At 39.5% G+C, this 26,520-nt stretch overlaps 1 long non-coding RNA gene and 1 other non-coding gene across 3 annotated transcripts; both read right to left on the reverse strand.

Moving 5' to 3' along the window:
* Window positions 1–21,555: 21,555 nt before the first annotated feature.
* On the reverse strand, window positions 21,556–26,310 carry LOC139592457 (uncharacterized). Of its 2 annotated transcripts, none has more exons than XR_011680003.1 (4): window positions 26,162–26,310; window positions 25,700–25,862; window positions 24,765–24,876; window positions 21,556–23,892 (listed from the first exon to the last, which is right to left on the reverse strand). It is a non-coding gene; the product is annotated as an uncharacterized lncRNA (long non-coding RNA). The 2 variants fall into 2 exon arrangements; XR_011680004.1 differs by having other exon boundaries at window positions 26,157–26,244.
* On the reverse strand, window positions 24,506–24,624 carry LOC139592664 (small nucleolar RNA SNORA26). Its single transcript, XR_011680084.1, has one exon. It is a non-coding gene; the product is annotated as a small nucleolar RNA SNORA26 (small nucleolar RNA).
* Window positions 26,311–26,520: the final 210 nt, after the last annotated feature.

Below are 26,520 nucleotides of genomic sequence, written 5' to 3' on the forward strand. Positions count from 1 at the left end.
TCAAAGCCATACCTTGCTCCCTTCAGGAGTCTCCTCCAGCATCTGGACTGGATACTTTTATGGAAATAGGGCATTCCCTGCCTCTTTTCTCAAAGCAGAGTGACACACAAACAAGAAACAAGCTTCAGAGGCCAGAGAGAGAACACTCAAGAAAGTGCCTCCGTGTGTCATCCACTGTTGTAACATTCAGCTGAAGGAATGAGGCATTTGCTCCAGAAGAGATTATATATTTTCAGACAATGCTTTACAGCACTAAATATTCAAAGGAAAGGAAAAAAAAAACAAACCAACAACTGAAAACTGTAGTTGTTATTTAACGAAATACAGAAGTCTTCATTGGCATTTATTAACTCTGAATGGTAAAAGGAGTTTAGGAGCTGTATACATCCATTCCAGCTGTAAGAATAATTAATATGAACAGTCCTCTTGAAAAATAGGAGTTTTCTCTAGCAACAATGGCTGTTGCTAGAATGCCATATCCCATGTAAGCAGAGGCAAATCTGAAAAATGATTCATTCACACTTCAAGTTGGACAGGAAGGGGCTGCTGTCCTGTGGATGAACGTAGTGCTCTATCTCTCACTAGAGCACAAATTGGATGCCAGCCCAAGCCAACCTGTATTACTATAATGAGTCAATATGCACAGTGGCAACTGTCCAGACCTCCCCTGGAGCCCTCTCATGCTGGGTGAAATCAGGGGTAGCCCAAAGACATGACTTCACAGACCAGTCCTGTGACTACTACAGTCACAAGGTTAGATCTGCAGTGGTGATAACTGGGGCTCAAAATTTGCCATCTCAGCAGCAAGGCAGCTTAACAGTGATCAGTTTGGGAGGATGGGTAAAGGTCATAAGCAAGTGCATGGATTTTGTGGTGTTCTTTTTCTCCCCCTGCCCCAGCTCTGCTTTTGAGAACAGCAGGGGATAGAGACTGACAGGGATCCAGGCTTCTGAAATGCTCAGAGGGAGGGAAGGTCAAGTTCAATTATCTCTTATTTGTTAAGCAGGGAGCCAGTAGCCAGGATATGGGGATATGGGGCCAGTGCAGTGTGCTGGCATGTGTCTTGCACCCCAGGCTTGCTGCTAATGCTGCCCTGTCTGCCAGAGATGTTTAATGCTGCTCTGGCCCATTTTTGTAGGTTGAGACTTTCTATACATTATAAGATTTATTATTAGAAGAACAGAATTAGGTTTTACTTTTGAATCTGTTTTCTGGGTACTCAGGGATGTCACTAAACATTAAATTCACAGGAATCATGATACTTGTATCTTAAAATCTGCCTTGTACCTGAAACCTGAGAAATACCATCTCAGAAATAATTGAGTTAAATAAGACAAAAAATACACAGAATAAAAGGTGTTTGTTCTTCTTTTCAAAGATCAGTGTATATTCAGCATACTAGAACCCCGTACAAAGGTTGTTTTATAGCAGATATTTGAACAGAAATAAAAATGCTTTAAAAAGCTGGGTTGAGTGGAAAGGAAGACACTTAAACTTAAAATTAAGTTTAAGTTTTGCAAGGGCAGGCAACAATAAGGTAGCTTATCTTTTAGAATTAACTTTTTGCCCTCTGAGATGTACAGATCAGTATCTTGGGAGTAGAGGCAAAACATGGAATAGTGAAAATCCATGAAAACCAAGAAACAGTTGCTGAGTTACACTGATGTTCCACATTTTGAAAATATCTTCAGAAAGTTATTGCTTAAGCAAAAGCAACAAGATGGGTTTAAAATCTCAACAACCCCATAATGTCCCAAAACCAAATCACAGAAATTAATGTGTTAACTCTGGAAGCTGTTGAGATTGAACTTGCAGGGCATGAAGTAGCCACAAAACCCTTTGAGATTACCATCTTTTAGGTTAGACCCATTTTCGGTAGTAATTCCTACTGTGTTTACAAGTTGGTTAATCACTACTAGACAGCTTGAATGCAAAGGAGAACTAGGAGCTGGGGGAACTTGTAAGACAAATTTCTGGCTCACAGGTTTTAAAATGAGCAAGCAGGAAATGTAGAGAAAGAGATCAGACTGCCCAGACTCACTACTGTACTGGCTTGCTGGAATGGGGAGAGGAACAAACACTGGTAAAGATAAGAAATACTTGTAACTTAGCATTAAGTTGTTTGGTAGCATCTCTACCAACTTTAATGTTATACTGATGTTTTAAAGCAAATAAAGAAAGACTTTTTAGAGGAATGTGATCTCAAAGCCTCAGAAATTACAGCCACATAAAAAAAGAGAGGTAAAATAACACAGCAATACTCCTGTTACAAAGTGCTAGGAGGAAAATTACAGGCAATTTCAGTGCTAATGTTATTTTCTTTACTGCTCTGAAGGAATGCAGTAGGGTACCTGCCTTAAAATGGCACTCTTAGAAAATGGTTCTCTTCTACAGGCTGCAATATCCTCAAGGGCCTCAATGCCTTTGGACATGTCCACACAGCAAAATAAAGGACATAAAATAGAGTGGTAATCCTCAACAAGCTTTTATCTTGCTACTACAGATACAATAGCATCAAAAACATAGCAGGTAGAAAGGACTTTTCACACCAGCATGTGTCTGTAACATCTACAGAGACTGCCCCAGCAGAGTTTATATTTGGTTTGCTGGTTTGTGTTCCAGACAGTCTGTGTCTGTCCATCATGTTGTGTAGGCATGTTTTCTGTCTTACAGGCAGTAGATGCAAATGATAACTGTGCCTAATTAACAGACCTCTCCCTCACCCACTGAAATCTCAACAGGCTATGGACAAAGCTGAAGCACATGTAACATCAAACATTATCACAGACTGCTAGCAGGGGGTTGTTTTGCATATCACATCCATGTTAAGCATGATACTAAGAGAACAGGTCTCAGAAAAGATCTGCAGAGATGGAAGTTTTCAGAACACTGACCCAAGGCTCCTGACTGGTAATTTTTGTTAGATGTTTGGCGGCCTGTGTCTCTATGGGTGATTCAAACCACTTGAGGAATGACTGGAGACAAGATCAAAAATAATCAGTAAAACTATTTGTCTTTAAACTGTCTCAAATACAGCCCAGCAAGTAGTGGCCAGAAGGTCTGGTTAAAATCTTCTGCCTATTGCTTAACTTATTTTTAAACCATCATCATTAAGACTTTTATTTGCACTGGGGCAGGTGCTGAGCAAATAGGGCAAAGCAATAGGGAAGCCTACTCTAAGGGGGGAAATGAAGTTGATGCCACTAATTTGGGTTTACAGGCACCTAGACAGGCTCTGAACAAGAAAGCAAGGCACAAAATGACACATCAGTAGCACCAGAAGAAGCAGCTATCTGTGTTCATGCTTTGTCAGTCCAGTGGCTATCACTTACCTGACAATTATACAAGATACAACCCAAGTTTATCATTATCAAAAGAATTAATTACAGCACTGAATCATTAAACTCCTTACTACTTCACACACCAGTAACAGAGTCTGTTCAGGGTCTGTTTATACACATGGGTAGTTAGAGCTAGTTGGAAAAAAATGGGATTTATTCCATTGGAACACAAACCATTTCCATCAAAAACCTAAAGTACACACCTTTCTTCCATTTCTGAGATAGAGCTTGTTGCAAGAAAAAAAAAATGTTGCTGTTAAACTGACTTCTTTTCACTTTATCTAGTTGAAAATGATCTGTTCAGAAAACAATCTGATCTGCCAGTCAGGCTATGTATGCATTGACTGATGTTATCAAAATTTCCCATCAAGCTGAGGAACACAAGAGCAAGGAGTCTCCCCTTGTCCCACTTTTTGCAGCCATTTGCCATTGCATGTTCAGCCTGCAGTCATCTCGAGGCAGAAACAAACATACCAAGCTACCCAGACACCAGAGAGGTGCCAACTCAGAGCTCCCTTATCTACAAGCTGAGATGCATCTCTGTGACTGTGACAGGCACATCTTTAAGTCAGGTCTGGGTAAGTAAATACTTTTCAGGGACGTGTCTTTATTAATGGCTTTCTATTGATAACCTCACTGGTGTACATTTTTCTGAAGCAGATAATGAAAAAGCACACAACCTTTCCAATGGAGAAATAACCTTGTCCTTTCCTGTTAAATATCTGTAAAAGGGACTCAACAAGGTCACATAGTGCAACCCCACAACCCCCACCCCAGGCAGGAACAACTAAATTTAAACCATCTATCACAGGAACTGCTTACTATACTTTTCTTGTCTGGTCACACATTCTTCTTAACCAACCTTAACCTCTCTCTTTCAGCTAAAAGAGGATGGATGATATTGTTCTTGCTCAGTAGACTTCCTGCTGTTTCTCTCTTTCATTGTGCTGTTTTTGCTGGATGTTTTTCTAAGTCAAATGCCCCTCCTAGGAATCCGGGCACCTTGTTGGATCTTAAACTGGTGTCAGGGTTCACTATTGACTAATGTGTGTAGACTAGGATTAATGCCATTTTTGTAAGAAAAGCAAATGTTTGCAGGGAAAGAAGGGGAATGAATATATATTATTGTGGACATTGAGGTATACATTGTGGAGTCTGTATGCTTTCTGTTTCTTATCTGATAATTTCCTTGATTTCCTGGGACAGATTCTCAGCTTAAATAAACAATTTCCAGTGGAAGTGACCCATGTGTATTTATGCTAAGCAATAAAATGTCTCTCAGTCTCAACGCACAATGTGCTTGGGGAGGCTGAAATGAGAATTCACAATATTTCTCTGTGGCTCCAGCTGCACTGTACTTTAAGGTGTCTACCAAGAAAAATATAAGCCTGTGGGAAACACAGATTTGTTTGCATTACAAATTCTGAGAAAAGAGTGAATTTTTTTTTCTTTTTTTTTTGAGAGAGAATTTACTTGTAAGGTGCTGTGCTTCAAAGGTATGTTTTGGTCACAATGCTATGCTCTGATGGAGCACAGGAAAGCACAGACCACAAGAAATCAGCTTTGGTAAATGAATGTAGCATTAGCACAGTTATCACATAATTATGTCCCTGCCATTCTATGCAGGGACATAACTCTGCAACCTTTCTCTGAAAAGGTTGCAGAGTTGTGGAAAGCCCTGGAACAGAAAGGGAATGAATACAAAATCACCATTTTCTCATATTTCAAGAGATGCAGAAGGAGGTAACAGTCTATCCATTTTCACTGTGCATTTTTTTTAGTTTTCATGAGCAGGAAAAAGAAGGAAGTCTCCTGCCTGTTTTCTCCTCATATGTATTAAACTAATTATTCTGCTTTAACAAGGGGAACTCTGTTCTCATAATTTCCAAGTTTCATTCCAACCCCTGCAGCTAATCAAGACCACGGTCGCTGATAATGAGTGGTAAATTGTTACAGTCCTCAGAGCCTGATAGGTGCATTCCAGCCTGCATCACGTAGCCCTGCTGCTCTATACATTATTGTTCACAGATGGTAGCTGTCAAACTCTGTCAACTTCATATACACATTCAGAGAGTTACATCCGCATTCCTGAAATTTATGACTGCACAGCCCTCACCTTCTAAGGCCCTCAATTCAATAACATGTCACGTCCCTTCAGTCTCACCCTGCTTTAAAATACTTTCACCCACTTACAGGCCTTCAATTTAGGAAAAAAAAACCCCAAAACATGAACCCTACTGAGTTATTACAATGTAAATATTTTAATAGAATGGGGTGGTAGTTGGGAGGGGAGCAGGGAGAAGCCTATCTGAGTTTAAACAGCTCCATTATTACATGAAGATTGATGACCAGGAGCTAATGGAGCATTTTCTTTAAAAGTTTATTTAACTACAGGGAAAGTGGATATAGATATGTGTAGCTATTGACTGCCACATCACTGAGTCTTTGGATAACAGTACATAATATAAAGAGATATTTGCCAGAGTTTCATTATCTGAAGGGTATTACTTAGACTAATTTTGCCTAAGTTTAAACCCCACAAGTAAAATAAAAACAGCTATGAATAATTTCCATTTCATTTTAAAGCACTTCTTTTTACATTATTGAATATTTCATTTTGAAGATGGATATCTGAGGACTTTTTCACTAACAATAATAATGAAAAAGGAGAAATTCCTTTGCCCAGACTAAGATAATGAAGTTCAAATTAATAAACAGTAAAACAAATAAATGGGAAGATATTTTTAATTTTTTTCTGACTAGCAATGCAAAGATGTAACTCGTTACTCAGAGACAACAAATGTTGATTGCACCCTACCCTCTTCATCAAGCTCCTCTAGCCAAGCTCCTGTTGGCTTAAGGAAGGAAATACATGAAAACACCTTTCCAGAGCTTTTGGACTTTGAAACTGGCCTTGTCTCAAATTCATCTAAGACCATCTTCCAGAAGGGACTCAAGGAAAGGAAGTTGCAGTAGTGGTCTGTAAACTGACAGCATCTCAGGGCTAAAAACAAATCAGCCAGAGCTCTGAGCTGGATCTGTCCTTGAACTTCCCATCTCTAAGCTACTCAAAAATGCAGCAAGTTGTTGAAAGTGAGGGAAGTTTGATTTTATTAGGATGTGCACATGACAAATATCAGATATTAAAATGATTGGTACATAGCTCATTCTGTCACACTGTGTCCTGAAGTAGAGGCTTGTTTTTTTTTTAAATTTCAGCTTTTCCACAAATTTCAATTTTTTACACAAGCATTGCCCTGCTGACACCTGTGTGAGTGTGTCACACATGGCAGGAGGGCATCACACGCTGTGAGCAGCACACGGGCTCACCACTAACTCAACAGCCACACTGGCTGTGTAAGAATTAAAGGTAATCTCATGCTGTGAACAAACTGAACTGAGTTTTCCTCCTACATGTCTTTCAGGCTAAAGTAAGTGAGGTTTTTTTCCATGAATAATGCAGTAGGATGTATCTGGTCTTGTAGAAACACTTCAAATACACCCCCACACCCTCAGTAAGAGAACTATGAGTAATCTGGTAGCGGTTATTCTGAAATTCAGTTGCAATACTTGTGTCTCCCTTCTCATTAACCTTTTTAAAAGAACCCTAGGACTCTCACCAGTGTCCCTGGTGGGAGCTGGTGCCACCAGAAATGGCAGGTAGCACACGTGCTATGTCACATTTATGGCCATCTCCTCCAGTGCTGTATCACTGTGAGCCCATTGTTGCAGCAGTGGTGGGTGTGCCACATGAAAGTGGCATCTTGTAGCAGTGTATGTGCCACATGAAAGGTCTGTAAGGCTGTAACTTATCCAGAGCTGCATGCCCTGAAATTGCAGCCATGGTGACCTTGAGACCATGTCACAGTGGGACTCCTTTGTAGGTTCCCCCACTCAAAAGTGCATCCTGCCAAGGTGGAGACACAGCCTGGGTCAGAGGATGGCTCTTGCAGAATCTTGTAAATAACCTTCTGAAAACGATATGCTCTGCTGTTTTCCTTCACCTTGGGTAAAAGGATAATAATTAAATAACTGCAAAATACATCAGATGATACTTCAAGTACTAACAACGAAGCTGAAAATGGATGGGGATTTAATTGAGGTTGTGATCTTAAATCTCAAAGTGTGATAGATCAGGGTGTCTAGGAATATAAGTAAAACAAAATATGCCCCCCACCTGCCCTCATTTCTCCCCCTGCCTCCCAAAACAAAGGCAAAAATGCATCCATACAATTAGTAAAACATTAACAAGGTGAGGCATATTTTTGTAATCTTTGATTTCTGAGATTCCAGTCTGCTTGCCTTGCTGCCTTAAATGGGTAACTTTATCACAGAGAAGATAGATGGACTCAAGATTCCAAAACTACTCAGATATCTCAGTAAAAGTGGCTCCAAAAGGGGCTGCATTATCACAGGTCTGAACTTGAGTCAGGGAAACATCAATAGTCAGGAAAGCTCTTCAAGCTGCTGAGAGATGTGGTCTATTCACAGCAACACTGTCCCAATGGCCTGTTGTTTGGAGAGCTGAAGCAGAAAGATATTTGAAAGCTTTTCAGTAAGAGCTTATCTGGTGTTCAGGTATTAGAAAGGGGGGAAAAAAGCAATTTATAGTCTGTGATATTATAAAGGCTCTTATGCATAGGTTTTTGCCATGAAAATACAATGTTTCAGTCTTTTCTGCATATTTTCTAGCACTGCAGGGCAGAGAAGAAATGAGCATTACATGGCACACAATCTGCTAACAGAGCCACACCATCCAAAATCAGTCACCCAGGCCCATTCTAGCCCTTAGTCTCTTCTGATTTCTTGATAACAATTCAGCTAGAAGTACATGGGGTTTCTGAGAAAAATAACCTCAAGGATTAATCTGATCTTCCTTGTAATATCTACCTTGATCAGCCAATTGTCTAAATGAAGGGAGCCATGGATACCAATTACCCTTTTAGGTGCTGATCTATCACCTGTAACATTTGATGAAGATCCAGGCTATAACAGGGAGTGTGAAGAGCAGCAGCCATAAGATTGTGATTCACACCCTCTGGATGCTATTGGCCAAACTATTGGTCTGTATGATTGCACAGTGACCTGTATTTGGCTAGGGAAGTATTTCTCTCCTCCTATTAGAATGTTTTATTGCCATAGCTTACCAAAATGCAGACTGCCTGAGCATGACAACTGTGTGCAGCATTCAGCAAAATGTGGCTTGGATCCTAACAAACTGATCATTTAAGTGTTAATGTAGGACAAATAATTTCAATTCATACTCAAAAGAAACTGCTAGAAAAATACATGACTCCTGGAAGAATGGTTATAGTTGTCATTTACATTTAATAAAGGGGAAAACTATTCATTTGGTCCTATCTATGAGAAGAAATGCAAGTTATAGAGAAAAAATCTATTAATTTTAAGATTGCTTGAGTTTAGACTTGCAAACCTTTTCCATTGTTGAAGGGTCTGAACCAAATCCAAGTTTGAAAGCCACTGAAATTTGCTCTTTTCAAGATACAAATCTAATCCTCTCTAACTCTATGCACTGCTTGATACAAACAAAAAGTCAGCTTTTTTTCCTGTTTATATATCAGTTACAGCTTAACTGAGGATACAGTGGAACCACTGTGCTGGTGACTTGCTGCTGATCCACACCACATTCCTTCAGGTGCCAATTGGAGCAGCCTTATCAGGGAGATTTGTGCAGGTGCAGCAGGGAGCGTGCTGCTTTGGCAGCAGGCTAGAGAGCATTTTTCTGCTGAAACATCAGGGCCTAATTACACAGTATTGTTCATTGGGGAACACATTAAACACAGAGGATTTCTGATCCAAAGTCCACAAATAATAGCAAAAATCATTTTCTAAGATTAACAAAAGTAATTTTGCAATACATGCTTTTGCTTCACCTTGATAATAGATTTAAGCAGAAACATTTCTTTGTTGAATATTTAAACAAAAGAATGTATTTGTTGAGTGAACCTATGTGAAAAATGTACAAATGAATCAGTAAATCATGAAATAATTTACACTAGCTTGTAAATAGTACACTAGGTACACTGTTTTTTTTTAAATTTATGTGGCTCCATATTACTCTTCTTATTTTCTAAGTGGTTTTTACCTTGAGCTGCTGGGTTGTGGATTTCCCAGGCTCACCTGACAGAGAGGAGAGGTGACAGTGGGTAGCAGGAAGAAGACATCTCAGAGGCACAAAACTTACATTTTGGAGGGAAAATAATTTAACCCAACCTGCTGTTCACCTTCCCTTCTCTGCTGCAGGCTTGCTAAAGAAGATGTAAATAAATGTAAGTGAAGTCTCATCTTAAAGGACCAGGACTGGGGGAGGCAACCTGGAGGCAGCTCTGGGCAGGGAGTTGTGGGGGCACAGGAAGGTGCTTGCCAGCTAAGGAGAAGCTCTACAGAGAATTTGTTTCATGTGAAGAGGTGCAAGAAACTTGTTTCCTTTACATGAACAAACAATGTTTTAGATCTGAATTAGAGTAATTACATCAGCAGCAGTTGCCAAAACCCCTCCCTCTTCTAGGTGAGTGTCCTGGTTTCAGCTGAGATGTCATTCATTTTCTTCTCAGTAGCTGCTACAGGGCTGTGTTTTGAATTCTGCACAAGAACAATCTTGATGACACACTGATATTTTGTTGCTTAGTAGTGCACACTCCAGTTCAAGGACTTTCCAGTTTCCCATGCTTTGCCAGTGAGCAGGTGGACAAGAAGCTGTGATGGAGTGCATCCAGGACAGCTGACCCAAACTGGCCAAAGGGATATTCTGCACCATAAAATGTAATGCTCAGTATGTAAACTGGTAAGGGAGAAACAATATGCCTTGTTTAATCATGGATCCTGCTGTGGGAAAGCATCACAGGTGGAAGAAAACTTTCCATTTGAAATCCATTATGACAAGATGTGGAAACTGCTGAAGGACAAGGTAAGTCAGTTTGCAAAGGTGAAACCCATCCAGCTGGGTTCATCAAACATCACTGAACAAGAAAAATGGCCAATACTTCACCTCTGTACTGATTCATGGATGGGGGCAGATGCCCTGTGGGGGTGGTGGCAGCAATGGAAGCAGCATAACTGGCAGTGCAGAGGTAAACCCATCTGGGCTAGATGGACAGCTTGATTGTGAAGGTACATCATGTAGATAGATGCTCCTGTACCCAAGGGTCAGATCACTGAAGAACAAGAGAAAAACCAACAGACAGATCATGTTGCTAAGACTGAATTGGCTCAGGTGGGTTTGTACTGGCATCATAAAAGTGAATGGTTTCTAGCTCAGTGGGTCCATGACACCCTGGGCCATCAAAAGATGCAACATATAAATGGGTTCATGACCGGTGGGTGCACTTAACCAAAGACGCTGTCACACAGATTACCTATGAATGTGAAACAGGCACTGCAGTTAAGAAATCCAAGTGATTAAAATCTCTCTGGTAAGGAGGATGAAGGCTGAAATATAAATTTGGGGAGGCCTGGCAGATTGACTAAATCACACTCCCACAAACCCACCAAGGCAAGCACCATGTGCTTACAATGGTGGAAGAAGCCACTGAATGGCTGGAAATATATCCCATGTCCCATGCTACTGCTTGGAATACTCTCCTAGGCCTTGAAAGGCAAGCCTTAAGGAGACAGGATACCACAGAGAGACTTGTCAGACACTGGGACTCATTTCTGAAACATTCTAGACACTTGGGCCAAAGAGTGCAGCTTGAGTGGGTATATCACATTCCCTACCATGAACCAGCCTTTAGGAAGACTGAAGAATACAATGGACTGTTAAACACTACACTGAGAGCTGTGGGTGGTGGGACCTTCAAACACTGGCATACACATTTAGCAAAGGCCACCTCCTTAGTCAGCACTAGGGCATCAGTCAGTCAGGCTGGCCCTGCTCAAAGCAGACTGTTATGTACTGTAGAAGGGGAGAGAATTCCTGCAGTGCACATTAAGAATATGCTGAGGAAAAGAGTCTGGGTTATTTCTGCCTTAGACAAAGGCAAACCTGTGCATGGGATTGCTTCTGCTCAAGGACCTGTGTGCACTTGGTGGATAATGCAGGAGGATGGAGCACTCCAGTACATGCCTCAAGGGGGATTTGGTTCTGGGCAATAATGATCAGTGAATTAAAATGTATGATGTTATTTGCTGTATAATGCGGCATATTATAATTTCCACAGTGGATTTATGCCCATAACCATATTAGGTGCCTGTATCCATCACTCCAGATTTGAGGGTAAGGACCTGACTTGCTTTTGATCATCATGTTAATAAAGAATTAACTTTAATAAAACTGGGTAATTGCAGCAGTGACAGAATCAGAACTGGCTTTAACATGCAACAGGCCAAAATGACACACCACAGACTCCTGTGACAGAAAGAGCTCCAGGTCACAAACTAAATGAACTCAACAGATTTTATAGACATTGTCAACAGAATAAGGGAATGATTGTTGTGTATGCATCTATCACAAGACAGAATAGTTAATGGTGCACTGGAAAGTGTGGGACCTAGCATGATGTAAATGATATGGAATAAGGGGTGGATGCTGTCCTGGTTTCGGCTGGGATGGAGTTCATTTTCTTCTTGGCAACAGGTACAGGGCTGTGCTTTGGATTCAGTATGAGAGTCTTGTTACTAACACACTGATATTTTGGTTGTTACTGACTCTAAGTCACAAACTTCCCAGTTTCCCATTTCTGCTAGTGAGCAGGTGCACAAGAAGCCAGAGGAAAGATGTCCAGGACATCTGCCCTGAACTAGCCAAGGGGATATTCCATAGCACGGAGTGCCATGCTCAGTATGAAAACACCAGGAGCTGGCTGGGAGCTGCTGGTCACTGCTCAGGGACAGGCTGGGCATCAGTCATCAAGGGGTGAGAAATTGTACCATGCATCAGTTGTTTTCTTCTGGGGTTTATTCCTCTCTCCCTCTCTCTCTGATTTTTGTATTATTACAATATTTTTTTTCAATTATTAAACTGTTCTTAACCCAGAAACTTTACTGGAGATGTGGGGAGGTGAATTAGGGGCTGTGTGGTATTTAGTTGCCAGCTGGGGTTAAGCCATGATAGTAAAACAAAGAAACCTTGATAGCAGATTTATGGAATTTGACTAACAGCAAGTACTTCAGAATGTACTTTTTTGGCCATTCTGATCTTGATGACATTATAAATATGAAGACAATTCTATGAGAAATTAATTGCTCTTTAACAGTTGAGTAAGGTGGTCCAGATGTACTGTGGGATATATTACACTGAACCTTTGCTCTGTGAAAGAAGGGATTTAGTTATTCAGCACTTTCCTCACAAAAAAAAAAAAAAAAAAAAAAAAAAAAAAAAAAAAAAAAAAAAAAAAAAATTTAGATGAAAGATGGGACTATTTCCTTCCTCTTCATCCCAGTCATCCTGTGTCACCCGATGAGAAAGCTCACACTGTACTAGTTCTAGGAACAAAAGGAACAGTTCTTTTCCCTGGTGCTGACAACCTGATACCATTCACAAGCATTGCCAATTTAAATTAGGAACATAGAAAAGGTACAAGAATTTTAGGCAGTCAAACTGAAGTGGCAGGATTCTTGAAAAGGGCCTCTGGTACCCTGAATTTGTTTGCAGCTGTAGGAGCAGCTAAATCAGAGTAGTTGATCAGTAGGAACAAAAATGTGGCCAGCCATATTTCACTCAATTAGGAATTCATTAAGATTTTTGTCCTCCATCTCGGTGTTCTAAGAGCAAATGCACACAGGTGTTATTTTTTAAATAGAATCATAATTTGAATATTGACAAGCCAACAGGAAGTTGTTACCAGAAAAGGGCACAAGCATCCTTAAAAATAGCACAAATTGACCTATTTTCTAGTAACAAAAGGCCTTGGAGGTATGATTTTACGACACTTTACATGCAGTTATTTTTGTCTCTCGGTGTTTCAATATCAGCTGAAAATTATCTTAAATGTTACAGTATGGTGGTGGTGAGTTCCCTGCCCTTGCACTGGAACCAGAGGGGAAGGCCAGCAAAGTTCTTTGTGTTTACTTACTAAATGTTGTACATGTAGAAAGGAGTCAGTTACAGGGTAGGCTAGTGGGAACACCAACAGTGAAGGATAATACCTGAATGATTTTGAAACCTCTTCAAAAATTATTCTGAGAACAAAATGTACCTGTGTGCTTGTTCCCAGTATACTGAGAGATTAGAGGAGTACAAAACTGTGCACCAGCTGCCTGTCTCAACAAGAAAAGAATCACCAGGTTCTGGCATAAACCTGCAGTCATTCTACAGTGAGATTACTATTACTAGCAACTATTTAGGAAATATCTCAGCTGTCAGGTTTTTTGAGTTACAAAATAAAGGCAAAAAGGAGAAAGTCAGTAGTTTTATCTCCAATCCAATCTTACCAACTCCACATTACCTCAGTGTTGATTATTAACATAGTTGTTTTAACAGTGGATCTGAACCCTACACAGGCTCATGCAAACCTTAATGCAACCCTCTGGATCATTTTCTTCCCTTGTTCCCTTGCTTTGTCTAAGTTTGAGATTTTTAAAACTGAAAAAAAAATATTTCATAATAATTTAGAATAATGGGGGGGAAGGCTGTCCATTTTTTTTTTTCCTTTGATGATACAATGCAGTGGTTTTTGTTTTCATTAGTATGGTCCAGCATTTTGTCACTCATTTTGTTTCAGGTTTTCATTCTTCCTGGCCAACCCATGCTTTAAGCATTGAAAGTGACCAAGGCAAGCCTCTACCTTCTACAAAATACCCTAGATTTGATACACTAACATTTCTCTCACTAGACAAAAAGCCATTCTGTTACAATTCATTTGGTTTCAAAACCTATATGTAACACTTCATAAGAATTTTTACTGTTTCTGGGATTTTGGAAAGCTTCTTTCAAGTTGCTGTGAGTCAGGGTAGACTTGCTGTAAACTATCACTTGGGGAAAAGCATCTCTGCTGCCATGTGCAGCAAACCTAACAATTACAATGCCCTGGAAAGCACATCTTTAAGCAAAACCATACTTTTGTCCTCAGGTAGCCAAGGTGTCTGGCTGTGGCACAGAGGGTACAGTGAGGTAATGCATAATGCCAGAAGGAATTAATTTTCTCAATGCAGTAAAATATTTATAGAAGTATAATTATAAGGAGACATATTTGTTCCTCTTGTTTTACACATAATTCCAGCTATGAAAGAGTTGGAAGTATGAAAGAGTTGCAGAAGACCAAAATTATCTTTGTGGTAAAATAATTAATACGATACATCCTGCACTGCTGCTGAATGCCCACCACCATAGAGAACGAGGTCCCCTACAATATATCCAGATCCCATGGCACAAACTCCCCCATAAAATTAGGTCTAAGCAGATTAATTTGCATACTGCAAGAAGGCTGCAGTTTTATGGTATTCCCTACAGCTTTGTTACCATGTTCCTCTCTGCTACCACAACAAGGGCTGATTCTATATAAATTATAGCGGAGTTTTTTTTTTGCACTGCATTGATCACATCCCTTTGTAAACTTGCAGCTCCAAGGAGAGAACAGGAAATGAGCTCCTGAGTGAGGAAACTGTCCCCTTCTCCTGTTCCGCAAATGTCTGGGAGGATACTGTCACAAGTATACCATTATAGTGAGGCCCCATCCACTTCCACTACATTCCCTCCCCACTCCCTAACTCCCCTCTGAAGACATAAAATCCCAGAGAAGCAGGGCCTGCTCAGACCAACGTTCTTGATGAGTCCTCTACCTCTGTTCAGATTCATCTTGAACAGCCACCCATTCTTAGTGCCTGTCCCTTCCATATTCCTGTTTACACAAACTGACCTGCTCCACAGAGCTTGCAATCAGAAGCAAGAGGCAAATGGGGTAACCCAGCCCAGCAGCACTGGGTTCAGCAGAGCAACAGCTGAACAAGGAGCCAGCAGTGTCTGATCTCAAATGCCTCTGTTTCTAGTTAGATCAGCACAGAAACCACACAGCCAATACAAACTTTTGTGGTTTTTAATCTTAAAAATGGTTTTGCTGAATTTGCACACTTCTTTTCTAACAAGCAGGGGTGACATTACACTCGAGTTTTTTCAGCTGAATTACAGCAATTACCTAAATGAATAACTAGTTTTCTGGACAAGCTGCCTGCAAACACCTTTTTTGGGGGGGTGGGGGAGGGGTAAGAGGCTGGAGGGAGGCAGGGCAAATTATACCAGATTGAACTTTTACAGCAACATTACTGTGTTTTTATGTAATATACTTAATCATATAGCTTGTGTTTTAGACATTATTCTAGTAGATTATAATAGTGAACAAAGAGTATTTCAGACTCCTAAACAACAAATCTACAGACACTGATAACCAAAGACTTGTATTGAATATCCCACTTCTTGCTAATGTTATAGACTAGAAATGTGAGAGGTATGTAAAATATTTTTGGTTTTGCTATATAAGCTATCGAACAAGAACAAAAACTAGTTTAGCTTTAATGCACACTAGACCTACTCAGTTTCACAAAATGTCTGCATTTTGTTCTGTGCTTTGTTCTGTTTTTGCCAATTTTATATCAGCTCTAGATGAGCTTTGAACCAACTAATTCTCATTTTAACTTAGATTATGTAAGTAGTTTACATCAACACTTTATGGGTGGAACAGGTGATTAGACTTATGTTGTCACAAAAAATATTTAGCATCTCTTTTGCAGGCACTTTGATTCCTTTTTCCCTTCAGTTAATGTTTTTAAGAGCTGAAAAAATACAATTCCCATACTAAGAGATACTCAGTATTCTAAATCAGAGCAACCAAACCAAACTCTCAAGGTCCCTGAACAACATACAAAACACAAACCACTGAATCTTTGCTTTCTCTTTTTTTTTCTTTTTTTTCTTTTTTTTTTTTTTTTATTTAAGCATTCACACAATCATATCTACACCTTTCTTCAGTCCAAGTCTAAAAATCTTAAATTTGTGGTAGCTTTCCAATTTCAAAGTAAAATTGGAATTAAACACTGCTGTGTAGGATGGCTATAACTGCTCTTTCACTCATCTCATGGTGCTTCCTCAAGCTATCATATTCTAAGTAGATTTGTTTAATAATTGTAATTCTGTGTTCTATCTAGCTTTTAATTACTATTAATTACATATTGTTTAAGTAGGATTTTCTTTTACCCTGTGATGCCCCCAAGATGACACTGAGGTATGCACACTACACTCTGGGACTGTCCTTGTGCTCTAGATTGAGTCTGCCATACCATTCTCCACATGAATCTATTTTTTCTCCAGAAATCCTATTCTCTGTGGATGCTTTGATTTACAGGTTGGCACTGTAGTGTGTTACAGACTATGGGTGTGAGCTGCCAATAATAACTCTACCTCAAGAACTGTATTTTAGGAAACAAAATTCAATCAAGCAGTAAAGTATTACACAGAACTAACTCAGGTTCTTAACAAATGGCATTGTGAGTAACAAAATTTTCTCAAATCAAGCTTCTGCCTTTCAAAATAGTTCATATTTACAAGACCATTTTTATTTTCCAATGTGTTTGATGGTACCTAGAGCATGAACTAACACTTCTAGAAAGACAGTGTACAACCACATCTGTGTGTTCTGTATTTCCTTTAGTGCTGACAGGGTAATAAATTGCTTTTTCCTGTTGGCTTCATGATATAAGTATGGAATTACATTACAAGAGTTTCTGTGTGGGCAATCCAAATTACCTGGCTGAAGCAAACACACCCTGCTACTTGAAGAGATTAAGGAATACCAAAGATTTTTATTTTAGTTACCAGCAGTGGGTTTTTCAAACTCTTCAGTGCAGGCCAAATTTTGTTCTATTGATATCAACAGTAAAACTCTTCAGAAAGACTGGAAATAATCCAGTTCCGAATACTTCTGAAAAACCCTACCCTAAAAATCTTTATTTTAAATTACTTCAAAACATGCAATTTATGGAATCTACCACAAGAAATTTTGCCAGCATGGAGCTGAAAGGCAGCTGGGGATATAAGAAAACAGATGATCCACATGATATTCTTACTTGGAGCTTTGCAGTCTGACAACTGAAAATAATTTACTTGGAAGGAGAAACAATTTCTCTCCACCCCCTTTTCAATACATGAAATATTCAGTTCTCATTTATTTTTCCACGAGAAAATGGCAACAGCATTTTGTACTACTGAATTTTATGTGAGACCTTCTCAAGCAGTCCAGCTTGTTCTCAAATCTCAAGAAAATAAAAACATACATAAACTATCAAACAATCCAACTGAATAAAAACAAAGACACTTAAATCACAGTCTAGAACTACTTTCATGAATCTGATTACAAATTGCACAGCATTTTTTCTTTCTGTGCTCACACAAACATACAGGACATTAAATAACCTTCTTAAGGTTAGTGAGGTAGACTATTAGTAGGTTAGTGAGGTAGACTCACTAATAATACAATTGCTCTGAACAAAAACAAAAACTAGTGTAATGGAAATAAGTGCAGAAGTCATAATGGAAGGGTGGATCAATTACATGGAAGAATAAAGATTGTAATTTTTAAAGTGAAATGCAAAGTGAATACATGAGAAAATGTGTGAGTCAGGCTAGAAAATTATGACACCCTGCTGAACAAGATCAGAGATGAGTTCAGGTTAACAGCATGAAAATTAGTAAAAAATGGTATAAATAACCCAGTTTTATATAACCCCAGGTCTGGGCACCTGGCAGCACAGCACTGAGCAGGAATGGTGAGGTGAGCTACTGAGATAAGAAAAAGGCAAGATTGAGGACAGAACCTCAAATCTTCTTAGACATTAGGTTATGAAAACCTCAGACAGATAACAAGGGCTTGTGGAGATGAGGGGTGGTCTGACTCTGATGAGGTAAACGAGCAGGATTTAATTGAATTTTGGTGAAACTGACTGAAGTTCTGCTCTACATTTGTGTTAGCTCTCTTACAGGTCCTAGTGACCTCCAACTAAGTGTGCATACCTTACTTTTTGGAAGATTTCAAGCCAGACTCTAGCAGCCTTTTCAAATTAAAATTAATAAATCTAAAGCCAGAGAGAGCTAAGAGAGCAGCTCTTCCATCATGCTACAGTTTACATGGAATGACATCTTCATTTAATAAGAAAATACAACAATTTTCTTTAAAACCCCACACCATTAAACAGTGGTCTCCTATCTATATTTTCTTCCTCATAAATCAGGTCCTGCCCAAGGGTCACATGAGAGCTGTTACTAACTTCATAACAGCTGCTGGTTCTGCTTACAGTTCCTGAGGTGCCAGCAGCACAATAATTGAGTGTTGTGAAGCAGTTTGAGATATGTGGGACATTCAGGAGGGTGTATAACATATTCACTATTTTTCTTCATCATTTAATTTCATACCTAAAATCTATATCCAATTATGGAGAGAGAGCTCTCATCTGATAACTGAATCTGCATTTAGCTGTCATAATTCTAGTTAAAAAGGAAGACCATCAACCCCTCTCTAACAGCATAAATACACACACTCAAATTCTCATGGCTTTATGGTGAATTCTTGGCATGCTTTCTTTTCCCTAGTAATTTCCAAAGAAAATGAGCAAGAAGTTCAAGAGAAGAGTTTATAAAATTGTGGACTACACAGTATTTAGTGCATGAGCTAACTTAATTACAGAAGTATGCAGAAAAAAAGTCATGGTATGTCAGGGCATACCAGCAACTCTAAAAAGCTTGTGCCACACTTGACCTGAAATCAGTACCTTCAGTCTGGGTATGTGGAAGAGAACACATTATTTCTGGAAAAAAACTGCATCCTTCTCTATGCTGTACTTGGCATTTATTTCTTCTAGTCAGTTTACCAGTAAAGCATGTTGTGTGTATGTTATATTTACACTTAGAGGAACAAAATCCTGAAGTGATGAGCCTAATAGGATCCATTACTAAAATCCTGAGAACATTACAGTTGGCAATCTTTTTGAGTAGCTTGCTAAGATTTTTTTTTTTCTGCAGAGCTATCGATTTTCTTTCATTTTCCTGAACTGGGAGTCTTCGCTTAGAAGTAGCAAGTCTGAAAAGCACACTGAATCATAGGCCACATACCATTTCTGCTTTAGTGCACAATATACCTCTGAGAAAGAAATAAAATGACCTCACTTGCTACCATGTTAAATAAATTAGAGCTCTGCATGACCTGTTGTCTCCAAACCCAGGCAGTGTGAAAAGCAGGAACTCCTAGCATTTTTTCCTTCCCTGGTTTTATGTACACTGCTGTTTCTAGACCTCTGCCTATTTCCAGTTACTCCTGCTCGTACGTTTAATAAAGTGTATTTGTTGAAATACGTGGCCTATGATTCAGTGTGCTTTTATTTATTTATTAGAATGTGTGATCAATTAAATAACTTTATGTCTTACAATAAACACACACAGTACAATCTGAAGATGACAAGTCATTGTTAACAGCTTCTATACTTTTTTAACTGAAAAAGTACGAGTATTCTGAGTTTTACAGCGTTCATTATTTATGCATTGAGTCAAAGCTGTAGAATTTTATTATCAAAGCATAGGAGGAAACCTCTAAGCTTTACATCCAAGTCCACTGAACAGAAAAAGTCCTCTCTGCAGCAACACATGTCAGGCCACCTTTACCAAGGTAAGCAAAAGTATTGATGTGTGGAAAAATCCAATGAGAATCCATCTGAAACCCAAAGTAGAATGTTTTAAGAAAATGTGGTTTATATAGATCCGAGATGTAACAAGCATTAACAGGATTTTTACATGCTGTAAACTCGAGTGTGGTAAGAAATGTCTGCCTGCATTGACCCAAACCAAAATGCACGGGATGCACGCACATTGTTTCTTTGATTCAAGTGCATTCAGCCAGCGCTCTCACCCTCTTTGCATGAACTGAAGGATCTTGGATACAACTGGAGCATTATGAGAAAGCATGAAGAAAAGTAAGGAAGATGCAGTCAACCAACCATCAACTCAGAAGAATAGCTAGGACAGCAAGTAGCCATTGTTACTTGAGTATTACCTCCAAGCTTCCCACTGAATATCAGTGAGGCTGATTTGTTAATGTGAGGCCACAAAGAGTCATAAAGCTTATTCTAGGATGAATTAATACCTGCATCCAAACTTCAGATTATCAAAAACAATGCACAACATACCCCTGAGATTGCAAATCTCTGTTACTAAGCAGAAGTCACACAAGCTCTGATATTGACCAGCTCCTCAGAGTGAGGATATCCTTCCTCATTGTTGCAGAGTACCAGACTTTCAAGGTGGTCTCCCAAGAAAACAAAACCAAAAAAACCAACTACAAAATCAATGAAAAAAAGCTTTTTTTTGCCTTGCCAGATCCTTGCACAGAATATAACACAATGTTGCTTCCTGTAGCCCTGTGGATAAAAAACTGTCCAAGGCTAAGCACATTATTCCATAATTATATTCTTCAGGGTTTGGTTTTTTTTCATTCCTTTGATCATTGTGTCTCATCAATTGTAACTACTTACTGAAAGGAAGTGAAATAGGAAATATCATGCTTTTCAATTGTCTGTGAGAACAGGAATAAACACATAGGTAGGTAAATATTTCCCCTTTTGTTTGACAGTCCCCAGTCTTGATGAACAGATTAACCTTCTTGCAGACTTAGTCAAAGAAAACCCGAAGCAGCATTCCTACATTTGCTATCAATAGCCAGAATTTATTTTCCCCAAATCTCTCATATAATCCCTGTTGTACAAAGCATACATATAAAAATGTATAAAATGACCAAGTATGGTTTCATGTCATTTAGCCTATACCAAGGCTGTAAGCCAACTTGGTAGCCCTGGCCTATACTCAGGCAAACCTGGCTATTTTTCTCCCATTAGTCTTCCATTTTCCAATGAGTAACAAAAGGGAGAATTGTAAATGTTATCACTCCATGTAGAGCATAGCATTCATCAAACCAACCAGGTTTCTTGGTGAACTGCACAGCCCCAAGCACACTGTCCCCCTAGGTGGTGGTCGGGGTGAATGAGCTCATTTACACCAATGAAGTTACTGGATTTAGACCCTAGATTAATACTAATCCCTTTGTTTTGCTTCACTGCTTTAATGTGATATATCATAAATGTATTTAGGTGGGTGATGCCTGAACTGACATATTTATATTCCCAAAAGCCTGTAGATGGAATAGGAGCAAGCCATACTTGATTGAGGAGAGATTTCTTATAAATACTCATGAGAAGTCACAGAATAAAGTACTCTCAAGCAACCTATCATTCTAATGAATGTTTATTCAAAGTGAGCTTCCAGCATAGAGCAATGGCCCCAACTTAATGATTACAAACAGCTAAATGTGAAAAGAGATAAGGCTTATAAATATATGAAATAATTTGATACTTTAGTTGCAAATATAATCTCTGCTTTGATTTTGCATTAACCAGATCAGTTTTAAAAGAATGCCTTAGGTTTGCCTAGTTATTTGAAGAACAAGATTGTTGAAACTAAGTGTTCACCATGCAGTCTCAAGTAGACTTTATTTCATTATTGAGCTCTCTCTAGATGTACTAAACCCAGTAAACTTACTCTATTTATGCTGTGTGAAATCAGAATAGTAGATCATGTCTAGAATGGACTCTCATTTCATTAGCCTTTCAAACCAGATGTCTCATAAAAAGAGAACAGCTAAGGCTGGACCTCACATGCAGCTATGCCACTTAGTGGCATGTGGGTATTTCATCAAAAGGAGCAGCAAATTATGACTTCATTAACAGTGATTCTTTGGGAAGCTTTTATACCATAGTGCCAATATACTGTGCAAGCCACTAACTGAAAAATTTATCTTCTGCATCAGACATACTGACACAAAAAAAAATTTTTAGTTGTCAGTAATAGAAAGAGGTAGATCCTAGAACACTTGTAATTAAACTTCTTGAAACTTTTAAGAAAGGGGAAAAAAAGTGGGAAGTAGACAGCAATGAAACCACTAAAAAAAACCCACAAAAACATTCAGAACTAACCCTGGCTGCAGACCCCAATATATCTTGATTCAGACAAGATCCTTGTGGACAGAGCAGCATATGGAATTTAATGCCATTTATTGCATGATAAATTAATCTGGAAATGAAAACTCCAACCTTAATTCTAAGATAGCTTCTAATCCCTTCAGAAATTCTGGAAGGGTAGACAGCTCACTGAAAACATCATGCCAAACTGTCAAATGTAAACAAGCTTACTGGTTAAGGAAAACAGGAGTAAACATTCAGGAATCAGTCTGTACTGAATATCATCAATTAACACTGAATCTAAGAAAGGCAAATTAGAAATCTTGCTCAAGGCAGACATAAAATCACAACTCCATAACACAAGACTGAATAGACCAAAAATTAATTCTTAAGCATGGCCACAGAAGACAAAGGTCTATACAACTGACGAGACTTATAAGAAATGATACATTGTTTCTTGTAAGAGGAAATGGACACTTGTCAAGTTTAATATTGTGAAGAGAAAGTACTTCTGTATACCCTTTAAATTTAGTTTTGTCTTTTAATAAAACAAGCAGACTCAGGTGAGCCTAGAAGGCCACAGATCATTACTCAACCCTTTTAGTGTATGTTTAAGCAAAGGTAAAAAGAAACACTTCCTGTCTAGATGGGGGTTCAATATGACCACATATGTGTAAATACATTTGTTCCTAAATCCACACCAACTCAGTCTCCTAAATAGGCAGTGGTGAGCACATGACAGCCACTTCTACTCAATATCCTTGCTTGTGCATTCTAAGAAAGCACTGGCTTTAACAGGATGCACAAAATTACTTTAAGACCTACCTTCAAGATAAATGTTTTCAGTAGTAAGACATAAACTACTGAAAAGCATATACAAGCTTTCAATTGCTCAACAACAATGATCCTGTTTTTTAAGGACATTCTCACTGATAGTGCTTTACATGGAATATTGCAACATTTTCCTTGTTAATTTAAAGTTGGCAAGGAATTGGATTCTTGGTAACTTGTTCTTTTCAGTTTGAGATAATTCTTTTGTAGAGAACATGCAAACACATACAGGGTAATGAAATAACTTAGAAGTTAGCTGATTGATCTGTGCTTTTGCATTACAAAATACTTCAAAATACTCAAATACCAAGAATAAAAGTTTAAGAGGGCCTTTTCAATGGATTCGTAAATTTAAGATTAAGGTAATTAAGTCTGAATATGGCAAGAATGTTTCATGGATGTAAACACTTTTGTGCTGTTACAGAAACAAAGTCTTCATGCAGAAAATACCTTAAGAAGAAACCTTCAAAACACAAAGTTTTGGTAGCATACTCTTATTTTAATAATTACTCATAATTTATTTCAATTAATCCACAACCACAGTCAAATTACAGCAGTTTTTGTTAAGAAACCTATTTCAACAAATGGAGAGATGCCTGTTTCAACATGATCATTGAAGACATATCATTTAAGCCATTGCTTGTCCCAATTCTACTTCCAAGATGATACTTAGAGGTGACAACTGGAATCATCTTGTATGAAGTCAAAAATCATCCACTCAGGAAATCATAAACTGATGTTTAATGTCAGTTCCTGGCACATGTTGTCTTCATCCCTGTAAAGAAGTTCTATTTAAGTTGCAGTCAGCATTATGCACACATAAAACAGGTAACTGCCCCAAGGTTGAGCTACATGAACCTTCTAGATGACACTAACCTTAGGTCAGAGCCATTTCTCAAATGAAATGACTTGGCTTGTACAGGATGGGATTTGCATTTCCCATACCATTAGTATGGATTCCATGCCAGAGTACCAGCTATATTAGAATAAGCAGACCCAGTAACTATAATTGACTTTCCTGTGATATTTTTGCTATTTGTTTTTGGCTAAATCTATATAAAGTTTTAACAGTTACCACACAAGTTTTTCACCAGTCAAAGCTATTTTGCTTTGTCTTCTAGCAAGGAGTAAATTAAACTCCTTCAGGAATAGAAGACAATGGAGTCACTATTATCTGATAATCCTTTTCACAATTACATACCTGGAGACCAAACAATTTACGAGAAACTCTTTACTCAAGACATTAATCACACAGGTTCACAAAGCACAAAGATTTGAGAAATCTGTGATATTAAGATCAGATATCATAACAAGAGGACAGTTCAAAATCTTCCTACAAACTACTAATAAAGTTGATTAGCAGCTTCCTAAGTTCAGCAGCTATACAAATGTGTTCCTCTTAAGCATGATCCAAAGAAGAGTTTTAGCCTCACCTCTGGGTTTGCAAGAGAACTTTTATACCCCTCAGTGTTGGCCACTTAAGACACTGCCAGACTTAAGAGGGCAAAGCATAAAAGGGGAGTAGATTTTAGTATGTTATAGTGTTTTCTTATCAACTAGGATGATCTGAATTTACTATTTGTGTAAGAGATACTATAATTTGCTTGAAATACCATTGGCAATTGTCATTAGACAGAGCAAACTTACCTTACAGTAGAAGGCATTATTTATTCCTAAGAAGTCCTGAGCATTGCTTCACGTTTAGGTGTGTTTACCCATGTCTAAAACATTTCAAGCATGAGGTTGCTATGTGAGGCCTCTAAAGAACACACAGAAAATTGTAAAATTATAATTAATACTGTTGAACTAAAGTTAAAACTCTAAATTTTATTCTACAGAGTTCTACTATGTTGTTAAACATTTAAAAATTAATTTTCTGTGGAGTTGCAAAAGTCATTTTTAAGAAGTTTATTTTTAAATCAAAACCTAGAGCAAATGGCAATTACTGGTTCAATCTGTTGATAAGGCATGTTCATTAGCCCAGTTACACTACATAGAACATACCTTTCAAACATTTTTAAAAATATACTTTTAATCATAAACAATGGAATGTTTATTAAGCCTAAATTACTTTCAGTGCTGACACTACCGAGGTAAACTATGAACCTGTGGATTTTGCTTGAATCTTTGCCAGATAATTCATTGCTACCTTGTGCCTACTCACAGATAGATATAAACACACACCTTGTTACAACTTATAAAGCACTCAACAGTATCAAATGATACTGTTACAGGGGGACTAGAATACTTCAGGGAAAGCACAAGACAGAGGGGGTTATTTCTTTGTTTGAACAATTATTGAGCCCATTTAAACCCAAGCCCTAAGTGCCTACAGTCTAAGCATCACAGGTTACAATTGCAATTTTCTTGATGCGGCCTATTAAAAAACTAAATAAACGCAGTGATTCCGATTTAAGGTTTTTGCAGCTCAATAGCTGCAACTTAAAACACAGAAGAGTGCAAATGTAGACAGTTATTTTGACTCAGAGACACAGGGCAGCACCCTATATATATATCTGTTGTTTTAAAAAACTCCCAGGATTCAAAGCCCTCCACTTCGGAAGCCCGAAGCCTTTTCTTACCAGCCCCAGGCTGTAGCAGGAGCGCTGAGCTCGCTGTGTCCCTCACCCATAGGCGTCCCAAGGCGTGAGCGCAGGCCGCCAGCGCTGGCCCTGTCCGGGCCTGCCGCGCCGGGCCTCCTGCACATCGGGGGCATTGAAGGGCTCGCCGCTTCCTCGGGACACACTGCGGAGGGAGAAAGGCATCAGCCGGGCAGCAAGGGGACCGCGAGGGGGGAAGTGGAGGGACACGGACCATTTGTGCCTCACGACAGGATGCAGGGCGGAGGGAAGGGCTCCGCACTGGGTTTTAGTGAGGGAAAGCTTCTCTATCCCCCTGTGTTGACTCCCCGGAGCACCGCCAAGCTCCGAGAGGGCAAGATGTGAAGGGAAAACCACACAGGTGTGTCCCACCTCCCCCAGGCCCAAAGCCCGTCCGTGCGGAGGGTAGGCGGTTTCCCCTGAGAGCGGCCGCATTCACCTTACCGCGCCCACAGCCGGCGGACAGAAGGACAGAGCTGTGCCGCGCCGGCCATTAAATACTGCCGCGCGCTCCCGCGAGACCCACGCGGCTCCGGCCGCCGCTGCCTATTGGCGAGGACAGCGCGCGTGACCTCGCGTGGGGCGGGACGGGGCGCGCGGCCGAGCCGCGCTGAGGCGAAGGGCCCGGGCGCTGCTGCCGAGCCGTGCCATGGCCGCGTCTGAGGGGCCGGCCTGGCTGCTCAGCTGAGCTTCCTGCGGCGGCCCCCATGGGTCAGATCAAGGCTTTTGCGGGGGTATGCTAGTCCGTTCCTCCCCGGGCCGAGTTCTGGGTGCCCGGAGATGTTTAACGCCGGGAAACAAAA

This window comes from Agelaius tricolor, unplaced genomic scaffold (genome assembly GCF_023055355.1).
Source record: "Agelaius tricolor isolate 1412-34295 unplaced genomic scaffold, bAgeTri1.0.p SCAF_8, whole genome shotgun sequence".
Lineage (NCBI taxonomy): Eukaryota > Metazoa > Chordata > Aves > Passeriformes > Icteridae > Agelaius > Agelaius tricolor.